Source organism: Mustela nivalis, assembly GCF_964662115.1.
Source record: "Mustela nivalis genome assembly, chromosome: 2".
NCBI classification, from domain to species: domain Eukaryota; kingdom Metazoa; phylum Chordata; class Mammalia; order Carnivora; family Mustelidae; genus Mustela; species Mustela nivalis.
Window position 1 is genome coordinate 64,030,922 of NC_139021.1, and position 27,581 is coordinate 64,058,502.

Below are 27,581 nucleotides of genomic sequence, written 5' to 3' on the forward strand. Positions count from 1 at the left end.
CTTGGCATAGAATCCCTTCATACAATCAATTCTCAGTCGCAGTAGGATCAGCAATTTGATCGTTTTATTTTTTTGGTCCTTAACAATGAAAAATGCTCTCTCACATGGCTATAGGGAATAGGTAGCATCAGTTCAAGAATGGGGTGGATCTCCAGTCAAAGGAGCAATGGGTGTGGCTGAAGGGGTAAGGAAGCACAGGAGCTTTTGTGCTCTGGTTGTGAGTGTTGGTGGCTGCTGGGAAAGGGAATCAGACCTGCAGGGGACCCGAGAACTTGGAGTCTGGCCAGTGCACCCTTGCTCCCTTCTTGGGCTTCTGGGCTTTGAGGGGAGCCTGTGTTCCTTGAGAACATTTGGAGGCTGTGCCCAGAAGAGCAGGAGCAGGAGCAGGAGCTGGAGCTGGAGCAGGAGCAGGAGCAGGAGCAGGAGGCCCCCCGGAGACAGGCTGGACCTTGGGCCCAGAGTTGGCCAGCTTCTGCCTGAGGCAATGGTTTTCTTCCTTGAGCCTTTGGAACTCCCTCTCTGCCCACAGAACAGCCTTCTGGCTCTCCTCACTTCTGTTCTCCACCAGGAGGCGCTCTCGGTCATGCAAGGAGGAGATTCTCTGCCATTCTCGGTGCAGGTCGTCGGCCATCTTCTTGTAGAGGCCTAAGTTCCAGTGGGCAGCATCCACCTTCCTGCGCACCTTGGCGAGTTCGTTCTTCACTTGCAGGCAGCGTGCCTTCTCCTCCATCATCTTCCTCTCCAGGTGTTTGAGGTGCTCTTCGCACAGCTTAGGCTCTGCCTCGAGCTTCAGGTGCAGCTTCTGAATCTCCCTTTCCAGGAGGCTGTTTCGCTGGTGAAAAGATACTTGCTCAGCTTGGTGGATTGTTGTGTTTCCTGGGAGCTCTTCATTCCCCTGACGTGCCTTCTTCAGTGCCCTGGATGGCTTTCCTTGATTCAGGGGGCTCCCACGGGGCACGTGATCAGTGGAGGAGGAGCCAGTCTGCACCTGCCTCCTTGAGCCCCCACCTTCCAGATGATCTCGAAGGAGCTCTAGCAGATGCATCACCGTCAGTAGGATCTGGCTGAGGGTGTGGTGTTGGCTCTGGCCCTCAGCGGGGGCCTGCCACGGCACACCTCCGTCAGGAAGCTCTGGCCTGCCTGCCTCCCCTGCCTCTTCCTGCCCTCTCAGTCCACAGCTGCCAATGTCCTGAGACAGAGGGTCTGCACTTCCCCGCAGATCAGGGCTGTCCTTGAAGTCTTCTGGCATATTCCTCGCAGGGGGTTCTCCATCGTCCTGGGCTGCTCCACAGATGGGATTTTCATCGGTGAGCTGGTGAGGGCTCTTCTTCAACAGCCTTTGCCGAACTCCCTTCAGCAGTTGCGTAGCGTCTCCCACAGAAAAGTACCCGACATCTTGATTCAGGGCAGCCAGAGCAAGGATCTGTAGCGGGAGAGGACTGGCCTTGTGCTCCGATGATGCGACGGCTCCATGGGCTGGTGCATCCGGGTCGGTCTTCTCCATGTCTTTTCCAGATACTTCATTCTGGGCACAGTGCCCCTTTCTTCCTCTTAAGCGGAGTCCACACTTTACTGGAATGAACACCAGCAACACAGTGCACACGAGGATCTCCCAGCCAAACCCAGAGTCTCGTGGCCCATGTGGCCAACGTTCGATTATCGGCAACCCAGAAGCCCACAGCTGTTCCCGGAGAGCCCACAGCGGCTCCAGAACTGTGTGGGGAGACATTGTAATGGCCACCAGCTGGCTCCAGAGAGCCTGGGGGCTTTGTCTCTGATCACCAGTGTCCTCTCGGCCACTAGAAACTGCTTGGAACCCCTACGAGGGTTCCGTCTCCAATGCAAACCAGTGCCTGGCAACAGGAGCTGAAGGGAGTAGGGGTGGGGGAGGTGCACCCGAGACTCCAAGGCAAATCAGTGCCTGGCAACAGGAGCTAACAGTCGTTGGGCAGCGGAGGAGAATCTCTATATTGTGTACCTGAAAAAAATGCAACCCTATGTAGCATTGTCTTGGAATTAAACTTTGACACTTATAAAAAAAAGTTAAAAATGAAACTAGATATCAAAGGGAGAAACATAACAAAATCTAAACACGTAGAAAGTAACTTTCTAGATTATCGGAGACAAAAGATAAAATTTCAGTGCACTGACCCAAAGGAAAATAAAACTACAACGTATTAAAATTGATGGGACACAGCTAAATCAACAGAGAGCTCAATTTTTAGCACTCAATGCATACATTAGAAAGGAGGAGGAGCATCTGGGTGGCTCAGTCAGTTAGTCCAACTCTTGATTTTGACTCGGGTCATGGTCAACCTTGGGATAGTGAGGCTGAACCTGCATTGTGCTGGTGCTGGGCATGGTGGCTGCTTAATCATCTCTCTCTCTTTCTGCACCGCTTCCGTTTCTCTGTCTCTGTCTCTGTCTCTGTGTCTATCTCTCTCTCTCTCTCTAAAAAGAAAAGGAGTCTCAAAACTATAATCTTTCTATTTTAGAACCTAGAAAAAGAGGAGAAACTAAAACTAAAGAAGAAAACCAGAAGAATCCTTCTACCCCATTTCAAGATATTCGTCTACAGTAATCAAAAGTGCGTGGTGTTGGTGAAGAGCTAGACCAATGGAACAGAATACAGATGGATAAGTGGAACAGAATCAGGGACCCAGAAAGAGAACTACGCCCATATGTCGAATGGGGCCTTGACAAAGGTAAAAAGCCGTTCAGTGGAGGAGTGACAGCGTTTTGAATAAATGGTGCTAGAGCAAGTGGACATGCATAGGCAAAGAAGAAGGAGAAGCAGAAGAGGGAGCGGGAGAGGGGAGGAGGAGGTGGAGGACGAGGAGGCCGGGGACCACAATCTAAGTATCAAACCCTATACAAAACTTAACTCAGGCTGCCTGGGTGAGGCAGCCTGTGCGGCAGCCAGCTCTTGATTTCGGCTCTTGTCAAGCTCTCAGCGTCCCGGGACAAAGTCAGGCTCCAAGCTCACTGGCGAGGCTGCTTGAGGATGCTCTTTTCCCTTCTCCCTCCAGGCCCCTGCCCGCTCATGCACATGTTCACTCTCCCAAAGGAAAAAAAGAAAAAAAGAGTATTTTAAAAAGTAGCTCAAAATTAATCACTGCCTTACATGGAAAATGATAAATCTTATAGGGAAAATGTGGGGGAAAATTTCCAGAATGGAAAGCTAGGTAAAGAATCCTCCAGTCGAACATCAAATTATTTTCCCTAAGGTAAAGTTGATTAATTAGACTTTATCCAACAATCAGAATTGTAAATCTGTGCCGTGTGAAAGACCTCCTTAAGAAGACCCAAAAGACAAGCTACCAACTTGGAGGAAATAGGTCCAAATCACATAGCTAATAGAGGACTCCTGTCTGAAGCATGGAAACTCAGAATTTGATCCCCAAGTAAGCATGCAATCTAGTTAGCAAAAGGAAATAGAAGGGGGGTGGGGAAAAAGTAAAGGGCCTGCCACCTTTACCAAAGCGTAGACAGATGGAAACCACATAGAAAGTTGCCATTGGGGCAATTCAAATGAAAACTCCAGTGAGCTCTCACTGCACACCTATCACAGTGATTCAAACCAAATGCGCCAGAGAGGGAGAGAGAGACCCCACCACCAAATGCAAGGCAGGATGTGGAATGACTGGATCACTCCCGCCTCACAGTTGGGAATGGAAAATGATAGAGCTGACTCTTGAAAACAGTTAAGAGTTTCTTTTCCTTTTCCAAGCCGTGAGTTACATTCCCGTTCACATGCAGTATAATATCAATTTCAGGTGTCCAATAGAGTGGCTCAACCCTTCCACACAGATTCTTTGAGAACTAGACTTGCTACCGCCTTAGGAGCAGGTCATGGCACTATGGCATTTATCTTAGAGAAATCAAAACTTAACGTTTGCTCCAAAGCCTGTAGGGGAATGTATCTGTGTCCTTATGAAAGCATTGGGGCTGCCAAGGGGGTGGAAGGGACTGGAGTGGTTGGATATTGACACTTGACAGGGCTGCTGTAAGTGATAAACTCCTCTTGCTTCTTTGAAGGCCCCTTCCCCTTAATGGTGGTCCTGAGGACGAGGAGAATAGGAATGTCAACGATTTCAATCGCTTTCAACCTGCCAAGCATTAGAACACCATCTCTTCTACACTAGTTCACTCTCGTCTTAATCCTCTGTATCCCAAAGCAGACAGGTGGGGTCTGGTCCAAGAGGGGTTGCAGGCAGTGTCCCTTCCCCAGGCCATCTCCCCTCTTGCCCAGAAGCCCAATGACCAGGTCCCAGGCTTTCAACTCATCTAATTTCTGTGCCTTCTCTAGGGACACCAGGGAACTTCTGGGCTCTTTTTCTGGCTTCAAGGAGGCTCTGCGACGCTGGGTCTAGTGCTCTCAGCCGACTTGGACCACACGGCCAGTTGTCTCCTCCTGCATGGGCCACCTATTGGCTCGGGTGGATCAGGTGAGGGCATGTCCTCTCAGAGAGATACATGGAGAACAGAATAGAGGACCTCTTTCTGGCATTGTTTACCCTAATCTCTCAGTGGTTGCTACCATCGCTTGACTTCCCTGGAATTTCAAGCCCAGGAGAGGGGGGTGGGTCAGCAGCCAGAACTGTGGCTTCACCCTTGTGTCTTTTTTGAATGTTTTCCGCAACCCAGAGGGCTTCCGACAACACCAATTGATAACCGCATATGGTTTCCGTGGGCCAGGCATCCAGGTGCATCTAGCCAGGGACCTGTGTCTCAGGATCTCTCACAAGGCTGCAGTCAAGATGTCATGTGGGTCTTCAGTCATCTCCAGGCTTGTTGGCGGGAAATCTGCTTGTGTGCTCACTCGGGTGGCTCCTAGCAGCCAGAGGTCCTCCATTGCGGTGAGCAAGAAATATTCATTCCTTGCCACATGGGCCTCTCCATCATACAGCCCACAAGGAGCAGGCGGCTTCCCTCGAAACCAATGGTGAGGGAGCGAGAGCAAGCCCAAGAGGAGACCAGTGTCTTTGTCTACGAGCCTCAGAAGGGACATGCTATCTATCTCTCGGGCCATATTCTGTCCTTTCGAAGTGAGGCAGGAGTTCCTGACTCTAATCCAGTGGTAGAGTATGGAACACAAAACGAGGTGTACCCACGAAGGGAATCGTTGGAGACCCTGAAAGGCTGCCCTCCATGCTTTGCTGGGACTTTACCTCAGCTAGGCATCACCATAATCCTTGCATCCAAACTAGAACGTGACCTATGAGAAAATTTTGTCAAGCCCTTCTGGGATCCTTACAGCAGCTTGCCTAGAAGTTCCTTGCACAAGGGAAGGGTGCCTGTGTGGCTTAGTCAGGTCAACGTCTGACTCTTGATTTCGGCTCAGGGCGTGGTCCCATGGTCTGTGAAATCCAGCCCAGCGTCTGGTTGTGCACTTGAGTGGGAAGGCTGTCTAGGAATCTCTCTCTCCCTGCCCCTCCCCCGCTTGCATGTGTGTGTGCCCTCGCTCTTTCTCTCTCTCAGAAATGAAGAAGCAGAAGTCATCGTAGTGGTAGGAGTGGTAGTTATTTTCACATCAGTGGGTAATGAGACAACCTTGGCTTGGAATGGGAGCTCTGAAATTCACTAGCTGTGTGATCTTGGGGCAAGTTGTGTCCCCTCTCTGAACCTCAGTAGTATAGGACACACTGGGTTATTGGGACAATTAAGTGATCAGTAAAGGACACTTAAAACCCTTGGTTGCTTGGCATAGAATCCCTTCATACAATCAATTCTCAGTCGCAGTAGGATCAGCAATTTGATCGTTTTATTTTTTTGGTCCTTAACAATGAAAAATGCTCTCTCACATGGCTATAGGGAATAGGTAGCATCAGTTCAAGAATGGGGTGGATCTCCAGTCAAAGGAGCAATGGGTGTGGCTGAAGGGGTAAGGAAGCACAGGAGCTTTTGTGCTCTGGTTGTGAGTGTTGGTGGCTGCTGGGAAAGGGAATCAGACCTGCAGGGGACCCGAGAACTTGGAGTCTGGCCAGTGCACACTTGCTCCCTTCTTGGGCTTCTGGGTTTCAGGGGAGCCTGTGGCCCTTGAGGGCATTTGGAGGCTGTGCCCAGAAGAGCAGGAGCAGGAGCTGGAGCTGGAGCAGGAGCAGGAGCAGGAGCAGGAGGCCCCCCGGAGACAGGCTGGACCTTGGGCCCAGAGTTGGCCAGCTTCTGCCTGAGGCAATGGTTTTCTTCCTTGAGCCTTTGGAACTCCCTCTCTGCCCACAGAACAGCCTTCTGGCTCTCCTCACTTCTGTTCTCCACCAGGAGGCGCTCTCGGTCATGCAAGGAGGAGATTCTCTGCCATTCTCGGTGCAGGTCGTCGGCCATCTTCTTGTAGAGGCCTAAGTTCCAGTGGGCAGCATCCACCTTCCTGCGCACCTTGGCGAGTTCGTTCTTCACTTGCAGGCAGCGTGCCTTCTCCTCCATCATCTTCCTCTCCAGGTGTTTGAGGTGCTCTTCGCACAGCTTAGGCTCTGCCTCGAGCTTCAGGTGCAGCTTCTGAATCTCCCTTTCCAGGAGGCTGTTTCGCTGGTGAAAAGATACTTGCTCAGCTTGGTGGATTGTTGTGTTTCCTGGGAGCTCTTCATTCCCCTGACGTGCCTTCTTCAGTGCCCTGGATGGCTTTCCTTGATTCAGGGGGCTCCCACGGGGCACGTGATCAGTGGAGGAGGAGCCAGTCTGCACCTGCCTCCTTGAGCCCCCACCTTCCAGATGATCTCGAAGGAGCTCTAGCAGATGCATCACCGTCAGTAGGATCTGGCTGAGGGTGTGGTGTTGGCTCTGGCCCTCAGCGGGGGCCTGCCACGGCACACCTCCGTCAGGAAGCTCTGGCCTGCCTGCCTCCCCTGCCTCTTCCTGCCCTCTCAGTCCACAGCTGCCAATGTCCTGAGACAGAGGGTCTGCACTTCCCCGCAGATCAGGGCTGTCCTTGAAGTCTTCTGGCATATTCCTCGCAGGGGGTTCTCCATCGTCCTGGGCTGCTCCACAGATGGGATTTTCATCGGTGAGCTGGTGAGGGCTCTTCTTCAACAGCCTTTGCCGAACTCCCTTCAGCAGTTGCGTAGCGTCTCCCACAGAAAAGTACCCGACATCTTGATTCAGGGCAGCCAGAGCAAGGATCTGTAGCGGGAGAGGACTGGCCTTGTGCTCCGATGATGCGACGGCTCCATGGGCTGGTGCATCCGGGTCGGTCTTCTCCATGTCTTTTCCAGATACTTCATTCTGGGCACAGTGCCCCTTTCTTCCTCTTAAGCGGAGTCCACACTTTACTGGAATGAACACCAGCAACACAGTGCACACGAGGATCTCCCAGCCAAACCCAGAGTCTCGTGGCCCATGTGGCCAACGTTCGATTATCGGCAACCCAGAAGCCCACAGCTGTTCCCGGAGAGCCCACAGCGGCTCCAGAACTGTGTGGGGAGACATTGTAATGGCCACCAGCTGGCTCCAGAGAGCCTGGGGGCTTTGTCTCTGATCACCAGTGTCCTCTCGGCCACTAGAAACTGCTTGGAACCCCTACGTGGGTTCCGTCTCCAATGCAAACCAGTGCCTGGCAACAGGAGCTGAAGGGAGTAGGGGTGGGGGAGGTGCACCCGAGACTCCAAGGCAAATCAGTGCCTGGCAACAGGAGCTAACAGTCGTTGGGCAGCGGAGGAGAATCTCTATATTGTGTACCTGAAAAAAATGCAACCCTCTGTAGCATTGTCTTGGAATTAAACTTTGACACTTATAAAAAAAAGTTAAAAATGAAACTAGATATCAAAGGGAGAAACATAACAAATTCTAAACACGTAGAAAGTAACTTTCTAGATTATCGGAGACAAAAGATAAAATTTCAGTGCACTGAACGGAAGGAAAATAAAACTACAACGTATTAAAATTGGTGGGACACAGCTAAATCAACAGAGAGCTCAATTTATAGCACTCAATGCATACATTAGAAAGGAGGAGGAGCATCTGGGTGGCTCAGTCAGTTAGTCCAACTCTTGATTTTGACTCGGGACATGGTCAACCTTGGGATAGTGAGGCTGAACCTGCATTGTGCTGGTGCTGGGCATGGTGGCTGCTTAATCATCTCTCTCTCCCTTTCTCTGTCTCTGTCTCTGTCTCTCTCTCTAAAAAGAAAAGGAGTCTCAAAACTATAATCTTTCTATTTTAGAACCTAGAAAAAGAGGAGAAACTAAAACTAAAGAAGAAAACCAGAAGAATACTTCTACCCCATTTCAAGATATTCGTCTACAGTAATCAAAAGTGTGTGGTGTTGGTGAAGAGCTAGACCAATGGAACAGAATAAAGATGGATAAGTGGAACAGAATCAAGGACCCAGAAAGTGAACTACACCCATATGTCGAATGGGGCCTTGACAAAGGTAAAAAGCCGTTCAGTGGAGGAGTGACAGCGTTTTGAATAAATGGTGCTAGAGCAAGTGGACATGCATAGGCATGAAAGAAGAAGGAGAAGCAGAAGAGGGAGCGGGAGAGGGGAGGAGGAGGTGGAGGACGAGGAGGCCGGGGACCACAATCTAAGTATCACACCCTATACAAAACTTAACTCAGGCTGCCTGGGTGAGGCAGCCTGTGCGGCAGCCAGCTCTTGATTTCGGCTCTTGTCAAGCTCTCAGCGTCCCGGGACAAAGTCAGGCTCCAAGCTCACTGGCGAGGCTGCTTGAGGATGCTCTTTTCCCTTCTCCCTCCAGGCCCCTGCCCGCTCATGTACATGTTCACTCTCCCAAAGGAAAAAAAGAAAAAAAGAGTATTTTAAAAAGTAGCTCAAAATTAATCACTGCCTTACATGGAAAATGATAAATCTTATAGGGAAAATGTGGGGGAAAATTTCCAGAATGGAAAGCTAGGTAAAGAATCCTCCAGTCGAACATCAAATTATTTTCCCTAAGGTAAAGTTGATTAATTAGACTTTATCCAACAATCAGAATTGTAAATCTGTGCCGTGTGAAAGACCTCCTTAAGAAGACCCAAAAGACAAGCTACCAACTTGGAGGAAATAGGTCCAAATCACATAGCTAATAGAGGACTCCTGTCTGAAGCATGGAAACTCAGAATTTGATCCCCAAGTAAGCATGCAATCTAGTTAGCAAAAGGAAATAGAAGGGGGGTGGGGAAAAAGTAAAGGGCCTGCCACCTTTACCAAAGCGTAGACAGATGGAAACCACATAGAAAGTTGCCATTGGGGCAATTCAAATGAAAACTCCAGTGAGCTCTCACTGCACACCTATCACAGTGATTCAAACCAAATGCGCCAGAGAGGGAGAGAGAGACCCCACCACCAAATGCAAGGCAGGATGTGGAATGACTGGATCACTCCCGCCTCACAGTTGGGAATGGAAAATGATAGAGCTGACTCTTGAAAACAGTTAAGAGTTTCTTTTCCTTTTCCAAGCCGTGAGTTACATTCCCGTTCACATGCAGTATAATATCAATTTCAGGTGTCCAATAGAGTGGCTCAACCCTTCCACACAGATTCTTTGAGAACTAGACTTGCTACCGCCCTAGGAGCAGGTCATGGCACTATGGCATTTATCTTAGAGAAATCAAAACTTAACGTTTGCTCCAAAGCCTGTAGGGGAATGTATCTGTGTCCTTATGAAAGCAGTGGGGCTGCCAAGGGGGTGGAAGGGACTGGAGTGGTTGGATATTGACACTTGACAGGGCTGCTGTAAGTGATAAACTCCTCTTGCTTCTTTGAAGGCCCCTTCCCCTTAATGGTGGTCCTGAGGACGAGGAGAATAGGAATGTCAACGATTTCAATCGCTTTCAACCTGCCAAGCATTAGAACACCATCTCTTCTACACTAGTTCACTCTCGTCTTAATCCTCAGTATCCCAAAGCAGACAGGTGGGGTCTGGTCCAAGAGGGGTTGCAGGCAGTGTCCCTTCCCCAGGCCATCTCCCCTCTTGCCCAGAAGCCCAATGACCAGGTCCCAGGCTTTCAACTCATCTAATTTCTGTGCCTTCTCTAGGGACACCAGGGAACTTCTGGGCTCTTTTTCTGGCTTCAAGGAGGCTCTGCGACGCTGGGTCTAGTGCTCTCAGCCGACTTGGACCACACGGCCAGTTGTCTCCTCCTGCATGGGCCACCTATTGGCTCGGGTGGATCAGGTGAGGGCATGTCCTCTCAGAGAGATACATGGAGAACAGAATAGAGGACCTCTTTCTGGCATTGTTTACCCTAATCTCTCAGTGGTTGCTACCATCGCTTGACTTCCCTGGAATTTCAAGCCCAGGAGAGGGGGGTGGGTCAGCAGCCAGAACTGTGGCTTCACCCTTGTGTCTTTTTTGAATGTTTTCCGCAACCCAGAGGGCTTCCGACAACACCAATTGATAACCGCATATGGTTTCCGTGGGCCAGGCATCCAGGTGCATCTAGCCAGGGACCTGTGTCTCAGGATCTCTCACAAGGCTGCAGTCAAGATGTCATGTGGGTCTTCAGTCATCTCCAGGCTTGTTGGCGGGAAATCTGCTTGTGTGCTCACTCGGGTGGCTCCTAGCAGCCAGAGGTCCTCCATTGCGGTGAGCAAGAAATATTCATTCCTTGCCACATGGGCCTCTCCATCATACAGCCCACAAGGAGCAGGCGGCTTCCCTCGAAACCAATGGTGAGGGAGCGAGAGCAAGCCCAAGAGGAGACCAGTGTCTTTGTCTACGAGCCTCAGAAGGTACATGCTATCTATCTCTCGGGCCATATTCTGTCCTTTCGAAGTGAGGCAGGAGTTCCTGACTCTAATCCAGTGGTAGAGTATGGAACACAAAACGAGGTGTACCCACGAAGGGAATCGTTGGAGACCCTGAAAGGCTGCCCTCCATGCTTTGCTGGGACTTTACCTCAGCTAGGCATCACCATAATCCTTGCATCCAAACTAGAACGTGACCTATGAGAAAATTTTGTCAAGCCCTTCTGGGATCCTTACAGCAGCTTGCCTAGAAGTTCCTTGCACAAGGGAAGGGTGCCTGTGTGGCTTAGTCAGGTCAACGTCTGACTCTTGATTTCGGCTCAGGGCGTGGTCCCATGGTCTGTGAAATCCAGCCCAGCGTCTGGTTGTGCACTTGAGTGGGAAGGCTGTCTAGGAATCTCTCTCTCCCTGCCCCTCCCCCGCTTGCATGTGTGTGTGCCCTCGCTCTTTCTCTCTCTCAGAAATGAAGAAGCAGAAGTCATCGTAGTGGTAGGAGTGGTAGTTATTTTCACATCAGTGGGTAATGAGACAACCTTGGCTTGGAATGGGAGCTCTGAAATTCACTAGCTGTGTGATCTTGGGGCAAGTTGTGTCCCCTCTCTGAACCTCAGTAGTATAGGACACACTGGGTTATTGGGACAATTAAGTGATCAGTAAAGGACACTTAAAACCCTTGGTTGCTTGGCATAGAATCCCTTCATACAATCAATTCTCAGTCGCAGTAGGATCAGCAATTTGATCGTTTTATTTTTTTGGTCCTTAACAATGAAAAATGCTCTCTCACATGGCTATAGGGAATAGGTAGCATCAGTTCAAGAATGGGGTGGATCTCCAGTCAAAGGAGCAATGGGTGTGGCTGAAGGGGTAAGGAAGCACAGGAGCTTTTGTGCTCTGGTTGTGAGTGTTGGTGGCTGCTGGGAAAGGGAATCAGACCTGCAGGGGACCCGAGAACTTGGAGTCTGGCCAGTGCACCCTTGCTCCCTTCTTGGGCTTCTGGGCTTTGAGGGGAGCCTGTGGCCCTTGAGAACATTTGGAGGCTGTGCCCAGAAGAGCAGGAGCAGGAGCTGGAGCTGGAGCAGGAGCAGGAGCAGGAGCAGGAGGCCCCCCGGAGACAGGCTGGACCTTGGGCCCAGAGTTGGCCAGCTTCTGCCTGAGGCAATGGTTTTCTTCCTTGAGCCTTTGGAACTCCCTCTCTGCCCACAGAACAGCCTTCTGGCTCTCCTCACTTCTGTTCTCCACCAGGCGGCGCTCTCGGTCATGCAAGGAGGAGATTCTCTGCCATTCTCGGTGCAGGTCGTCGGCCATCTTCTTGTAGAGGCCTAAGTTCCAGTGGGCAGCATCCACCTTCCTGCGCACCTTGGCGAGTTCGTTCTTCACTTGCAGGCAGCGTGCCTTCTCCTCCATCATCTTCCTCTCCAGGTGTTTGAGGTGCTCTTCGCACAGCTTAGGCTCTGCCTCGAGCTTCAGGTGCAGCTTCTGAATCTCCCTTTCCAGGAGGCTGTTTCGCTGGTGAAAAGATACTTGCTCAGCTTGGTGGATTGTTGTGTTTCCTGGGAACTCTTCATTCCCCTGACGTGCCTTCTTCAGTGCCCTGGATGGCTTTCCTTGATTCAGGGGTCTCCCACGGGGCGCGTGATCAGTGGAGGAGGAGCCAGTCTGCACCTGCCTCCTTGAGCCCCCACCTTCCAGATGATCTCGAAGGAGCTCTAGCAGATGCATCACCGTCAGTCGGATCTGGCTGAGGGTGTGGTGTTGGCTCTGGCCCTCAGCGGGGGCCTGCCACGGCACACCTCCGTCAGGAAGCTCTGGCCTGCCTGCCTCCCCTGCCTCTTCCTGCCCTCTCAGTCCACAGCTGCCAATGTCCTGAGACAGAGGGTCTGCACTTCCCCGCAGATCAGGGCTGTCCTTGAAGTCTTCTGGCATATTCCTCGCAGGGGGTTCTCCATCGTCCTGGGCTGCTCCACAGATGGGATTTTCATCGGTGAGCTGGTGAGGGCTCTTCTTCAACAGCCTTTGCCGAACTCCCTTCAGCAGTTGCGTAGCGTCTCCCACAGAAAAGTACCCGACATCTTGATTCAGGGCAGCCAGAGCAAGGATCTGTAGCGGGAGAGGACTGGCCTTGTGCTCCGATGATGCGACGGCTCCATGGGCTGGTGCATCCGGGTCGGTCTTCTCCATGTCTTTTCCAGATACTTCATTCTGGGCACAGTGCCCCTTTCTTCCTCTTAAGCGGAGTCCACACTTTACTGGAATGAACACCAGCAACACAGTGCACACGAGGATCTCCCAGCCAAACCCAGAGTCTCGTGGCCCATGTGGCCAACGTTCGATTATCGGCAACCCAGAAGCCCACAACTGTTCCCGGAGAGCCCACAGCGGCTCCAGAACTGTGTGGGGAGACATTGTAATGGCCACCAGCTGGCTCCAGAGAGCCTGGGGGCTTTGTCTCTGATCACCAGTGTCCTCTCGGCCACTAGAAACTGCTTGGAACCCCTACGAGGGTTCCGTCTCCAATGCAAACCAGTGCCTGGCAACAGGAGCTGAAGGGAGTAGGGGTGGGGGAGGTGCACCCGAGACTCCAAGGCAAATCAGTGCCTGGCAACAGGAGCTAACAGTCGTTGGGCAGCGGAGGAGAATCTCTATATTGTGTACCTGAAAAAAATGCAACCCTCTGTAGCATTGTCTTGGAATTAAACTTTGACACTTATAAAAAAAAGTTAAAAATGAAACTAGATATCAAAGGGAGAAACATAACAAAATCTAAACACGTAGAAAGTAACTTTCTAGATTATCGGAGACAAAAGATAAAATTTCAGTGCACTGACCCGAAGGAAAATAAAACTACAACGTATTAAAATTGATGGGACACAGCTAAATCAACAGAGAGCTCAATTTTTAGCACTCAATGCATACATTAGAAAGGAGGAGGAGCATCTGGGTGGCTCAGTCAGTTAGTCCAACTCTTGATTTTGACTCGGGTCATGGTCAACCTTGGGATAGTGAGGCTGAACCTGCATTGTGCTGGTGCTGGGCATGGTGGCTGCTTAATCATCTCTCTCTCTTTCTGCACCGCTTCCGTTTCTCTGTCTCTGTCTCTGTCTCTATCTCTGTCTCTGTGTCTCTCTCTCTCTCTCTCTCTCTAAAAAGAAAAGGAGTCTCAAAACTATAATCTTTCTATTTTAGAACCTAGAAAAAGAGGAGAAACTAAAACTAAAGAAGAAAACCAGAAGAATCCTTCTACCCCATTTCAAGATATTCGTCTACAGTAATCAAAAGTGCGTGGTGTTGGTGAAGAGCTAGACCAATGGAACAGAATAAAGATGGATAAGTGGAACAGAATCAGGGACCCAGAAAGAGAACTACGCCCATATGTCGAATGGGGCCTTGACAAAGGTAAAAAGCCGTTCAGTGGAGGAGTGACAGCGTTTTGAATAAATGGTGCTAGAGCAAGTGGACATGCATAGGCAAAGAAGAAGGAGAAGCAGAAGAGGGAGCGGGAGAGGGGAGGAGGAGGTGGAGGACGAGGAGGCCGGGGACCACAATCTAAGTATCAAACCCTATACAAAACTTAACTCAGGCTGCCTGGGTGAGGCAGCCTGTGCGGCAGCCAGCTCTTGATTTCGGCTCTTGTCAAGCTCTCAGCGTCCCGGGACAAAGTCAGGCTCCAAGCTCACTGGCGAGGCTGCTTGAGGATGCTCTTTTCCCTTCTCCCTCCAGGCCCCTGCCCGCTCATGCACATGTTCACTCTCCCAAAGGAAAAAAAGAAAAAAAGAGTATTTTAAAAAGTAGCTCAAAATTAATCACTGCCTTACATGGAAAATGATAAATCTTATAGGGAAAATGTGGGGAAAATTTTCCAGAATGGAAAGCTAGGTAAAGAATCCTCCAGTCGCACATGAAATTATTTTCCCTAAGGTAAAGTTGATTAATTAGACTTTATCCAAAAATCAGAATTGTAAATCTGTGCCGTGTGAAAGACCTCCTTAAGAAGACCCAAAAGACAAGCTACCAACTTGGAGGAAATAGGTCCAAATCACATAGCTAATAGAGGACTCCTGTCTGAAGCATGGAAACTCAGAATTTGATCCCCAAGTAAGCATGCAATCTAGTTACCATGAGGAAAGAGAAGGGGGGTGGGGAAAAAGTAAAGGGCCTGCCACCTTTACCAAAGCGTAGACAGATGGAGACCACATAGAAAGTTGCCATTGGGGCAATTCAAATGAAAACTCCAGTGAGCTCTCACTGCACACCTATCACAGTGATTCAAACCAAATGCGCCAGAGAGGGAGAGAGAGACCCCACCACCAAATGCAAGGCAGGATGTGGAATGACTGGATCACTCCCGCATCACAGTTGGGAATGGAAAATGATAGAGCTGACTCTTGAAAACAGTTAAGAGTTTCTTTTCCTTTTCCAAGCCGTGAGTTACATTCCCGTTCACATGCAGTATAATATCAATTTCAGGTGTCCAATAGAGTGGCTCAACCCTTCCACACAGATTCTTTGAGAACTAGACTTGCTACCGCCATAGGAGCAGGTCATGGCACTATGGCATTTATCTTAGAGAAATCAAAACTTAACGTTTGCTCCAAAGCCTGTAGGGGAATGTATCTGTGTCCTTATGAAAGCAGTGGGGCTGCCAAGGGGGTGGAAGGGACTGGAGTGGTTGGATATTGACACTTGACAGGGCTGCTGTAAGTGATAAACTCCTCTTGCTTCTTTGAAGGCCCCTTCCCCTTAATGGTGGTCCTGAGGACGAGGAGAATAGGAATGTCAACGATTTCAATCGCTTTCAACCTGCCAAGCATTAGAACACCATCTCTTCTACACTAGTTCACTCTCGTCTTAATCCTCAGTATCCCAAAGCAGACAGGTGGGGTCTGGTCCAAGAGGGGTTGCAGGCAGTGTCCCTTCCACAGGCCATCTCCCCTCTTGCCCAGAAGCCCAATGACCAGGTCCCAGGCTTTCAACTCATCTAATTTCTGTGCCTTCTCTAGGGACACCAGGGAACTTCTGGGCTCTTTTTCTGGCTTCAAGGAGGCTCTGCGACGCTGGGTCTAGTGCTCTCAGCCGACTTGGACCACACGGCCAGTTGTCTCCTCCTGCATGGGCCACCTATTGGCTCGGGTGGATCAGGTGAGGGCATGTCCTCTCAGAGAGATACATGGAGAACAGAATAGAGGACCTCTTTCTGGCATTGTTTACCCTAATCTCTCAGTGGTTGCTACCATCGCTTGACTTCCCTGGAATTTCAAGCCCAGGAGAGGGGGGTGGGTCAGCAGCCAGAACTGTGGCTTCACCCTTGTGTCTTTTTTGAATGTTTTCCGCAACCCAGAGGGCTTCCGACAACACCAATTGATAACCGCATATGGTTTCCGTGGGCCAGGCATCCAGGTGCATCTAGCCAGGGACCTGTGTCTCAGGATCTCTCACAAGGCTGCAGTCAAGATGTCATGTGGGTCTTCAGTCATCTCCAGGCTTGTTGGCGGGAAATCTGCTTGTGTGCTCACTCGGGTGGCTCCTAGCAGCCAGAGGTCCTCCATTGCGGTGAGCAAGAAATATTCATTCCTTGCCACATGGGCCTCTCCATCATACAGCCCACAAGGAGCAGGCGGCTTCCCTCGAAACCAATGGTGAGGGAGCGAGAGCAAGCCCAAGAGGAGACCAGTGTCTTTGTCTACGAGCCTCAGAAGGGACATGCTATCTATCTCTCGGGCCATATTCTGTCCTTTCGAAGTGAGGCAGGAGTTCCTGACTCTAATCCAGTGGTAGAGTATGGAACACAAAACGAGGTGTACCCACGAAGGGAATCGTTGGAGACCCTGAAAGGCTGCCCTCCATGCTTTGCTGGGACTTTACCTCAGCTAGGCATCACCATAATCCTTGCATCCAAACTAGAACGTGACCTATGAGAAAATTTTGTCAAGCCCTTCTGGGATCCTTACAGCAGCTTGCCTAGAAGTTCCTTGCACAAGGGAAGTGTGCCTGTGTGGCTTAGTCAGGTCAACGTCTGACTCTTGATTTTGGCTCAGGGCCTGGTCCCATGGTCTGTGAAATCCAGCCCAGCGTCTGGTTGTGCACATGAGTCGAAGGCTGTCTAGGAATCTCTCTCTCCCTGCCCCTCCCCCGCTTGCATGTGTGTGTGCCCTCGCTCTTTCTCTCTCTCAGAAATGAAGAAGCAGAAGTCATCGTAGTGGTAGGAGTGGTAGTTATTTTCACATCAGTGGGTAATGAGACAACCTTGGCTTGGAATGGGAGCTCTGAAATTCACTAGCTGTGTGATCTTGGGGCAAGTTGTGTCCCCTCTCTGAACCTCAGTAGTATAGGACACACTGGGTTATTGGGACAATTAAGTGATCAGTAAAGGACACTTAAAACCCTTGGTTGCTTGGCATAGAATCCCTTCATACAATCAATTCTCAGTCGCAGTAGGATCAGCAATTTGATCGTTTTATTTTTTTGGTCCTTAACAATGAAAAATGCTCTCTCACATGGCTATAGGGAATAGGTAGCATCAGTTCAAGAATGGGGTGGATCTCCAGTCAAAGGAGCAATGGGTGTGGCTGAAGGGGTAAGGAAGCACAGGAGCTTTTGTGCTCTGGTTGTGAGTGTTGGTGGCTGCTGGGAAAGGGAATCAGACCTGCAGGGGACCCGAGAACTTGGAGTCTGGCCAGTGCTCCCTTGCTCCCTTCTTGGGCTTCTGGGCTTTGAGGGGAGCCTGTGGCACTTGAGGGCATTTGGAGGCTGTGCCCAGAAGAGCAGGAGCAGGAGCTGGAGCTGGAGCAGGAGCAGGAGCAGGAGCAGGAGGCCCCCCGGAGACAGGCTGGACCTTGGGCCCAGAGTTGGCCAGCTTCTGCCTGAGGCAAAGGTTTTCTTCCTTGAGCCTTTGGAACTCCCTCTCTGCCCACAGAACAGCCTTCTGGCTCTCCTCACTTCTGTTCTCCACCAGGAGGCGCTCTCGGTCATGCAAGGAGGAGATTCTCTGCCATTCTCGGTGCAGGTCGTCGGCCATCTTCTTGTAGAGGCCTAAGTTCCAGTGGGCAGCATCCACCTTCCTGCGCACCTTGGCGAGTTCGTTCTTCACTTGCAGGCAGCGTGCCTTCTCCTCCATCATCTTCCTCTCCAGGTGTTTGAGGTGCTCTTCGCACAGCTTAGGCTCTGCCTCGAGCTTCAGGTGCAGCTTCTGAATCTCCCTTTCCAGGAGGCTGTTTCGCTGGTGAAAAGATACTTGCTCAGCTTGGTGGATTGTTGTGTTTCCTGGGAGCTCTTCATTCCCCTGACGTGCCTTCTTCAGTGCCCTGGATGGCTTTCCTTGATTCAGGGGGCTCCCACGGGGCGCGTGATCAGTGGAGGAGGAGCCAGTCTGCACCTGCCTCCTTGAGCCCCCACCTTCCAGATGATCTCGAAGGAGCTCTAGCAGATGCATCACCGTCAGTCGGATCTGGCTGAGGGTGTGGTGTTGGCTCTGGCCCTCAGCGGGGGCCTGCCACGGCACACCTCCGTCAGGAAGCTCTGGCCTGCCTGCCTCCCCTGCCTCTTCCTGCCCTCTCAGTCCACAGCTGCCAATGTCCTGAGACAGAGAGTCTGCACTTCCCCGCAGATCAGGGCTGTCCTTGAAGTCTTCTGGCATATTCCTCGCAGGGGGTTCTCCATCGTCCTGGGCTGCTCCACAGATGGGATTTTCATCGGTGAGCTGGTGAGGGCTCTTCTTCAACAGCCTTTGCCGAACTCCCTTCAGCAGTTGCGTAGCGTCTCCCACAGAAAAGTACCCGACATCTTGATTCAGGGCAGCCAGAGCAAGGATCTGTAGCGGGAGAGGACTGGCCTTGTGCTCCGATGATGCGACGGCTCCATGGGCTGGTGCATCCGGGTCGGTCTTCTCCATGTCTTTTCCAGATACTTCATTCTGGGCACAGTGCCCCTTTCTTCCTCTTAAGCGGAGTCCACACTTTACTGGAATGAACACCAGCAACACAGTGCACACGAGGATCTCCCAGCCAAACCCAGAGTCTCGTGGCCCATGTGGCCAACGTTCGATTATCGGCAACCCAGAAGCCCACAGCTGTTCCCGGAGAGCCCACAGCGGCTCCAGAACTGTGTGGGGAGACATTGTAATGGCCACCAGCTGGCTCCAGAGAGCCTGGGGGCTTTGTCTCTGATCACCAGTGTCCTCTCGGCCACTAGAAACTGCTTGGAACCCCTACGAGGGTTCCGTCTCCAATGCAAACCAGTGCCTGGCAACAGGAGCTGAAGGGAGTAGGGGTGGGGGAGATGCACCCGAGACTCCAAGGCAAATCAGTGCCTGGCAACAGGAGCTAACAGTCGTTGGGCAGCGGAGGAGAATCTCTATATTGTGTACCTGAAAAAAATGCAACCCTCTGTAGCATTGTCTTGGAATTAAACTTTGACACTTATAAAAAAAAGTTAAAAATGAAACTAGATATCAAAGGGAGAAACATAACAAAATCTAAACACGTAGAAAGTAACTTTCTAGATTATCGGAGACAAAAGATAAAATTTCAGTGCACTGAACGGAAGGAAAATAAAACTACAACGTATTAAAATTGATGGGACACAGCTAAATCAACAGAGAGCTCAATTTTTAGCACTCAATGCATACATTAGAAAGGAGGAGGAGCATCTGGGTGGCTCAGTCAGTTAGTCCAACTCTTGATTTTGACTCGGGTCATGGTCAACCTTGGGATAGTGAGGCTGAACCTGCATTGTGCTGGTGCTGGGCATGGTGGCTGCTTAATCATCTCTCTCTCTTTCTGCACCGCTTCCGTTTCTCTGTCTCTGTCTCTGTCTCTATCTCTGTCTCTGTGTCTCTCTCTCTCTCTCTCTCTAAAAAGAAAAGGAGTCTCAAAACTATAATCTTTCTATTTTAGAACCTAGAAAAAGAGGAGAAACTAAAACTAAAGAAGAAAACCAGAAGAATACTTCTACCCCATTTCAAGATATTCGTCTACAGTAATCAAAAGTGTGTGGTGTTGGTGAAGAGCTAGACCAATGGAACAGAATAAAGATGGATAAGTGGAACAGAATCAAGGACCCAGAAAGTGAACTACACCCATATGTCGAATGGGGCCTTGACAAAGGTAAAAAGCCGTTCAGTGGAGGAGTGACAGCGTTTTGAATAAATGGTGCTAGAGCAAGTGGACATGCATAGGCATGAAAGAAGAAGGAGAAGCAGAAGAGGGAGCGGGAGAGGGGAGGAGGAGGTGGAGGACGAGGAGGCCGGGGACCACAATCTAAGTATCACACCCTATACAAAACTTAACTCAGGCTGCCTGGGTGAGGCAGCCTGTGCGGCAGCCAGCTCTTGATTTCGGCTCTTGTCAAGCTCTCAGCGTCCCGGGACAAAGTCAGGCTCCAAGCTCACTGGCGAGGCTGCTTGAGGATTCTCTTTTCCCTTCTCCCTCCAGGCCCCTGCCCGCTCATGTACATGTTCACTCACCCAAAGGAAAAAAAGAAAAAAAGAGTATTTTAAAAAGTAGCTCAAAATTAATCACTGCCTTACATGGAAAATGATAAATCTTATAGGGAAAATGTGGGGGAAAATTTCCAGAATGGAAAGCTAGGTAAAGAATCCTCCAGTCGAACATCAAATTATTTTCCCTAAGGTAAAGTTGATTAATTAGACTTTATCCAACAATCAGAATTGTAAATCTGTGCCGTGTGAAAGACCTCCTTAAGAAGACCCAAAAGACAAGCTACCAACTTGGAGGAAATAGGTCCAAATCACATAGCTAATAGAGGACTCCTGTCTGAAGCATGGAAACTCAGAATTTGATCCCCAAGTAAGCATGCAATCTAGTTAGCAAAAGGAAATAGAAGGGGGGTGGGGAAAAAGTAAAGGGCCTGCCACCTTTACCAAAGCGTAGACAGATGGAAACCACATAGAAAGTTGCCATTGGGGCAATTCAAATGAAAACTCCAGTGAGCTCTCACTGCACACCTATCACAGTGATTCAAACCAAATGCGCCAGAGAGGGAGAGAGAGACCCCACCACCAAATGCAAGGCAGGATGTGGAATGACTGGATCACTCCCGCCTCACAGTTGGGAATGGAAAATGATAGAGCTGACTCTTGAAAACAGTTAAGAGTTTCTTTTCCTTTTCCAAGCCGTGAGTTACATTCCCGTTCACATGCAGTATAATATCAATTTCAGGTGTCCAATAGAGTGGCTCAACCCTTCCACACAGATTCTTTGAGAACTAGACTTGCTACCGCCATAGGAGCAGGTCATGGCACTATGGCATTTATCTTAGAGAAATCAAAACTTAACGTTTGCTCCAAAGCCTGTAGGGGAATGTATCTGTGTCCTTATGAAAGCATTGGGGCTGCCAAGGGGGTGGAAGGGACTGGAGTGGTTGGATATTGACACTTGACATGGCTGCTGTAAGTGATAAACTCCTCTTGCTTCTTTGAAGGCCCCTTCCCCTTAATGGTGGTCCTGAGGACGAGGAGAATAGGAATGTCAACGATTTCAATCGCTTTCAACCTGCCAAGCATTAGAACACCATCTCTTCTACACTAGTTCACTCTCGTCTTAATCCTCAGTATCCCAAAGCAGACAGGTGGGGTCTGGTCCAAGAGGGGTTGCAGGCAGTGTCCCTTCCCCAGGCCATCTCCCCTCTTGCCCAGAAGCCCAATGACCAGGTCCCAGGCTTTCAACTCATCTAATTTCTGTGCCTTCTCTAGGGACACCAGGGAACTTCTGGGCTCTTTTTCTGGCTTCAAGGAGGCTCTGCGACGGTGGGTCTAGTGCTCTCAGCCGACTTGGACCACACGGCCAGTTGTCTCCTCCTGCATGGGCCACCTATTGGCTCGGGTGGATCAGGTGAGGGCATGTCCTCTCAGAGAGATACATGGAGAACAGAATAGAGGACCTCTTTCTGGCATTGTTTACCCTAATCTCTCAGTGGTTGCTACCATCGCTTGACTTCCCTGGAATTTCAAGCCCAGGAGAGGGGGGTGGGTCAGCAGCCAGAACTGTGGCTTCACCCTTGTGTCTTTTTTGAATGTTTTCCGCAACCCAGAGGGCTTCCGACAACACCAATTGATAACCGCATATGGTTTCCGTGGGCCAGGCATCCAGGTGCATCTAGCCAGGGACCTGTGTCTCAGGATCTCTCACAAGGCTGCAGTCAAGATGTCATGTGGGTCTTCAGTCATCTCCAGGCTTGTTGGCGGGAAATCTGCTTGTGTGCTCACTCGGGTGGCTCCTAGCAGCCAGAGGTCCTCCATTGCGGTGAGCAAGAAATATTCATTCCTTGCCACATGGGCCTCTCCATCATACAGCCCACAAGGAGCAGGCGGCTTCCCTCGAAACCAATGGTGAGGGAGCGAGAGCAAGCCCAAGAGGAGACCAGTGTCTTTGTCTACGAGCCTCAGAAGGGACATGCTATCTATCTCTCGGGCCATATTCTGTCCTTTCGAAGTGAGGCAGGAGTTCCTGACTCTAATCCAGTGGTAGAGTATGGAACACAAAACGAGGTGTACCCACGAAGGGAATCGTTGGAGACCCTGAAAGGCTGCCCTCCATGCTTTGCTGGGACTTTACCTCAGCTAGGCATCACCATAATCCTTGCATCCAAACTAGAATGTGACCTATGAGAAAATTTTGTCAAGCCCTTCTGGGATCCTTACAGCAGCTTGCCTAGAAGTTCCTTGCACAAGGGAAGGGTGCCTGTGTGGCTTAGTCAGGTCAACGTCTGACTCTTGATTTCGGCTCAGGGCGTGGTCCCATGGTCTGTGAAATCCAGCCCAGCGTCTGGTTGTGCACTTGAGTGGGAAGGCTGTCTAGGAATCTCTCTCTCCCTGCCCCTCCCCCGCTTGCATGTGTGTGTGCCCTCGCTCTTTCTCTCTCTCAGAAATGAAGAAGCAGAAGTCATCGTAGTGGTAGGAGTGGTAGTTATTTTCACATCAGTGGGTAATGAGACAACCTTGGCTTGGAATGGGAGCTCTGAAATTCACTAGCTGTGTGATCTTGGGGCAAGTTGTGTCCCCTCTCTGAACCTCAGTAGTATAGGACACACTGGATTATTGGGACAATTAAGTGATCATTAAAGGACACTTAAAACCCTTGGTTGCTTGGCATAGAATCCCTTCATACAATCAATTCTCAGTCGCAGTAGGATCAGCAATTTGATCGTTTTATTTTTTTGGTCCTTAACAATGAAAAATGCTCTCTCACATGGCTATAGGGAATAGGTAGCATCAGTTCAAGAATGGGGTGGATCTCCAGTCAAAGGAGCAATGGGTGTGGCTGAAGGGGTAAGGAAGCACAGGAGCTTTTGTGCTCTGGTTGTGAGTGTTGGTGGCTGCTGGGAAAGGGAATCAGACCTGCAGGGGACCCGAGAACTTGGAGTCTGGCCAGTGCACCCTTGCTCCCTTCTTGGGCTTCTGGGCTTTGAGGGGAGCCTGTGGCCCTTGAGAACATTTGGAGGCTGTGCCCAGAAGAGCAGGAGCAGGAGCTGGAGCTGGAGCAGGAGCAGGAGCAGGAGCAGGAGGCCCCCCGGAGACAGGCTGGACCTTGGGCCCAGAGTTGGCCAGCTTCTGCCTGAGGCAATGGTTTTCTTCCTTGAGCCTTTGGAACTCCCTCTCTGCCCACAGAACAGCCTTCTGGCTCTCCTCACTTCTGTTCTCCACCAGGAGGCGCTCTCGGTCATGCAAGGAGGAGATTCTCTGCCATTCTCGGTGCAGGTCGTCGGCCATCTTCTTGTAGAGGCCTAAGTTCCAGTGGGCAGCATCCACCTTCCTGCGCACCTTGGCGAGTTCGTTCTTCACTTGCAGGCAGCGTGCCTTCTCCTCCATCATCTTCCTCTCCAGGTGTTTGAGGTGCTCTTCGCACAGCTTAGGCTCTGCCTCGAGCTTCAGGTGCAGCTTCTGAATCTCCCTTTCCAGGAGGCTGTTTCGCTGGTGAAAAGATACTTGCTCAGCTTGGTGGATTGTTGTGTTTCCTGGGAGCTCTTCATTCCCCTGACGTGCCTTCTTCAGTGCCCTGGATGGCTTTCCTTGATTCAGGGGGCTCCCACGGGGCACGTGATCAGTGGAGGAGGAGCCAGTCTGCACCTGCCTCCTTGAGCCCCCACCTTCCAGATGATCTCGAAGGAGCTCTAGCAGATGCATCACCGTCAGTAGGATCTGGCTGAGGGTGTGGTGTTGGCTCTGGCCCTCAGCGGGGGCCTGCCACGGCACACCTCCGTCAGGAAGCTCTGGCCTGCCTGCCTCCCCTGCCTCTTCCTGCCCTCTCAGTCCACAGCTGCCAATGTCCTGAGACAGAGGGTCTGCACTTCCCCGCAGATCAGGGCTGTCCTTGAAGTCTTCTGGCATATTCCTCGCAGGGGGTTCTCCATCGTCCTGGGCTGCTCCACAGATGGGATTTTCATCGGTGAGCTGGTGAGGGCTCTTCTTCAACAGCCTTTGCCGAACTCCCTTCAGCAGTTGCGTAGCGTCTCCCACAGAAAAGTACCCGACATCTTGATTCAGGGCAGCCAGAGCAAGGATCTGTAGCGGGAGAGGACTGGCCTTGTGCTCCGATGATGCGACGGCTCCATGGGCTGGTGCATCCGGGTCGGTCTTCTCCATGTCTTTTCCAGATACTTCATTCTGGGCACAGTGCCCCTTTCTTCCTCTTAAGCGGAGTCCACACTTTACTGGAATGAACACCAGCAACACAGTGCACACGAGGATCTCCCAGCCAAACCCAGAGTCTCATGGCCCATGTGGCCAACGTTCGATTATCGGCAACCCAGAAGCCCACAGCTGTTCCCGGAGAGCCCACAGCAGCTCCAGAACTGTGTGGGGGAGACATTGTAATGGCCACCAGCTGGCTCCAGAGAGCCTGGGGGCTTTGTCTCTGATCACCAGTGTCCTCTCGGCCACTAGAAACTGCTTGGAACCCCTACGAGGGTTCCGTCTCCAATGCAAACCAGTGCCTGGCAACAGGAGCTGAAGGGAGTAGGGGTGGGGGAGGTGCACCCGAGACTCCAACGCAAATCAGTGCCTGGCAACAGGAGCTAACAGTCGTTGGGCAGCGGAGGAGAATCTCTATATTGTGTACCTGAAAAAAATGCAACCCTATGTAGCATTGTCTTGGAATTAAACTTTGACACTTATAAAAAAAAGTTAAAAATGAAACTAGATATCAAAGGGAGAAACATAACAAAATCTAAACACGTAGAAAGTAACTTTCTAGATTATCGGAGACAAAAGATAAAATTTCAGTGCACTGACCCAAAGGAAAATAAAACTACAACGTATTAAAATTGATGGGACACAGCTAAATCAACAGAGAGCTCAATTTTTAGCACTCAATGCATACATTAGAAAGGAGGAGGAGCATCTGGGTGGCTCAGTCAGTTAGTCCAACTCTTGATTTTGACTCGGGTCATGGTCAACCTTGGGATAGTGAGGCTGAACCTGCATTGTGCTGGTGCTGGGCATGGTGGCTGCTTAATCATCTCTCTCTCTTTCTGCACCGCTTCCGTTTCTCTGTCTCTGTCTCTGTCTCTGTGTCTATCTCTCTCTCTCTCTCTAAAAAGAAAAGGAGTCTCAAAACTATAATCTTTCTATTTTAGAACCTAGAAAAAGAGGAGAAACTAAAACTAAAGAAGAAAACCAGAAGAATCCTTCTACCCCATTTCAAGATATTCGTCTACAGTAATCAAAAGTGCGTGGTGTTGGTGAAGAGCTAGACCAATGGAACAGAATACAGATGGATAAGTGGAACAGAATCAGGGACCCAGAAAGAGAACTACGCCCATATGTCGAATGGGGCCTTGACAAAGGTAAAAAGCCGTTCAGTGGAGGAGTGACAGCGTTTTGAATAAATGGTGCTAGAGCAAGTGGACATGCATAGGCAAAGAAGAAGGAGAAGCAGAAGAGGGAGCGGGAGAGGGGAGGAGGAGGTGGAGGACGAGGAGGCCGGGGACCACAATCTAAGTATCAAACCCTATACAAAACTTAACTCAGGCTGCCTGGGTGAGGCAGCCTGTGCGGCAGCCAGCTCTTGATTTCGGCTCTTGTCAAGCTCTCAGCGTCCCGGGACAAAGTCAGGCTCCAAGCTCACTGGCGAGGCTGCTTGAGGATGCTCTTTTCCCTTCTCCCTCCAGGCCCCTGCCCGCTCATGCACATGTTCACTCTCCCAAAGGAAAAAAAGAAAAAAAGAGTATTTTAAAAAGTAGCTCAAAATTAATCACTGCCTTACATGGAAAATGATAAATCTTATAGGGAAAATGTGGGGGAAAATTTCCAGAATGGAAAGCTAGGTAAAGAATCCTCCAGTCGAACATCAAATTATTTTCCCTAAGGTAAAGTTGATTAATTAGACTTTATCCAACAATCAGAATTGTAAATCTGTGCCGTGTGAAAGACCTCCTTAAGAAGACCCAAAAGACAAGCTACCAACTTGGAGGAAATAGGTCCAAATCACATAGCTAATAGAGGACTCCTGTCTGAAGCATGGAAACTCAGAATTTGATCCCCAAGTAAGCATGCAATCTAGTTTGCAAAAGGAAATAGAAGGGGGGTGGGGAAAAAGTAAAGGGCCTGCCACCTTTACCAAAGCGTAGACAGATGGAAACCACATAGAAAGTTGCCATTGGGGCAATTCAAATGAAAACTCCAGTGAGCTCTCACTGCACACCTATCACAGTGATTCAAACCAAATGCGCCAGAGAGGGAGAGAGAGACCCCACCACCAAATGCAAGGCAGGATGTGGAATGACTGGATCACTCCCGCCTCACAGTTGGGAATGGAAAATGATAGAGCTGACTCTTGAAAACAGTTAAGAGTTTCTTTTCCTTTTCCAAGCCGTGAGTTACATTCCCGTTCACATGCAGTATAATATCAATTTCAGGTGTCCAATAGAGTGGCTCAACCCTTCCACACAGATTCTTTGAGAACTAGACTTGCTACCGCCCTAGGAGCAGGTCATGGCACTATGGCATTTATCTTAGAGAAATCAAAACTTAACGTTTGCTCCAAAGCCTGTAGGGGAATGTATCTGTGTCCTTATGAAAGCATTGGGGCTGCCAAGGGGGTGGAAGGGACTGGAGTGGTTGGATATTGACACTTGACAGGGCTGCTGTAAGTGATAAACTCCTCTTGCTTCTTTGAAGGCCCCTTCCCCTTAATGGTGGTCCTGAGGACGAGGAGAATAGGAATGTCAACGATTTCAATCGCTTTCAACCTGCCAAGCATTAGAACACCATCTCTTCTACACTAGTTCACTCTCGTCTTAATCCTCAGTATCCCAAAGCAGACAGGTGGGGTCTGGTCCAAGAGGGGTTGCAGGCAGTGTCCCTTCCCCAGGCCATCTCCCCTCTTGCCCAGAAGCCCAATGACCAGGTCCCAGGCTTTCAACTCATCTAATTTCTGTGCCTTCTCTAGGGACACCAGGGAACTTCTGGGCTCTTTTTCTGGCTTCAAGGAGGCTCTGCGACGCTGGGTCTAGTGCTCTCAGCCGACTTGGACCACACGGCCAGTTGTCTCCTCCTGCATGGGCCACCTATTGGCTCGGGTGGATCAGGTGAGGGCATGTCCTCTCAGAGAGATACATGGAGAACAGAATAGAGGACCTCTTTCTGGCATTGTTTACCCTAATCTCTCAGTGGTTGCTACCATCGCTTGACTTCCCTGGAATTTCAAGCCCAGGAGAGGGGGGTGGGTCAGCAGCCAGAACTGTGGCTTCACCCTTGTGTCTTTTTTGAATGTTTTCCGCAACCCAGAGGGCTTCCGACAACACCAATTGATAACCGCATATGGTTTCCGTGGGCCAGGCATCCAGGTGCATCTAGCCAGGGACCTGTGTCTCAGGATCTCTCACAAGGCTGCAGTCAAGATGTCATGTGGGTCTTCAGTCATCTCCAGGCTTGTTGGCGGGAAATC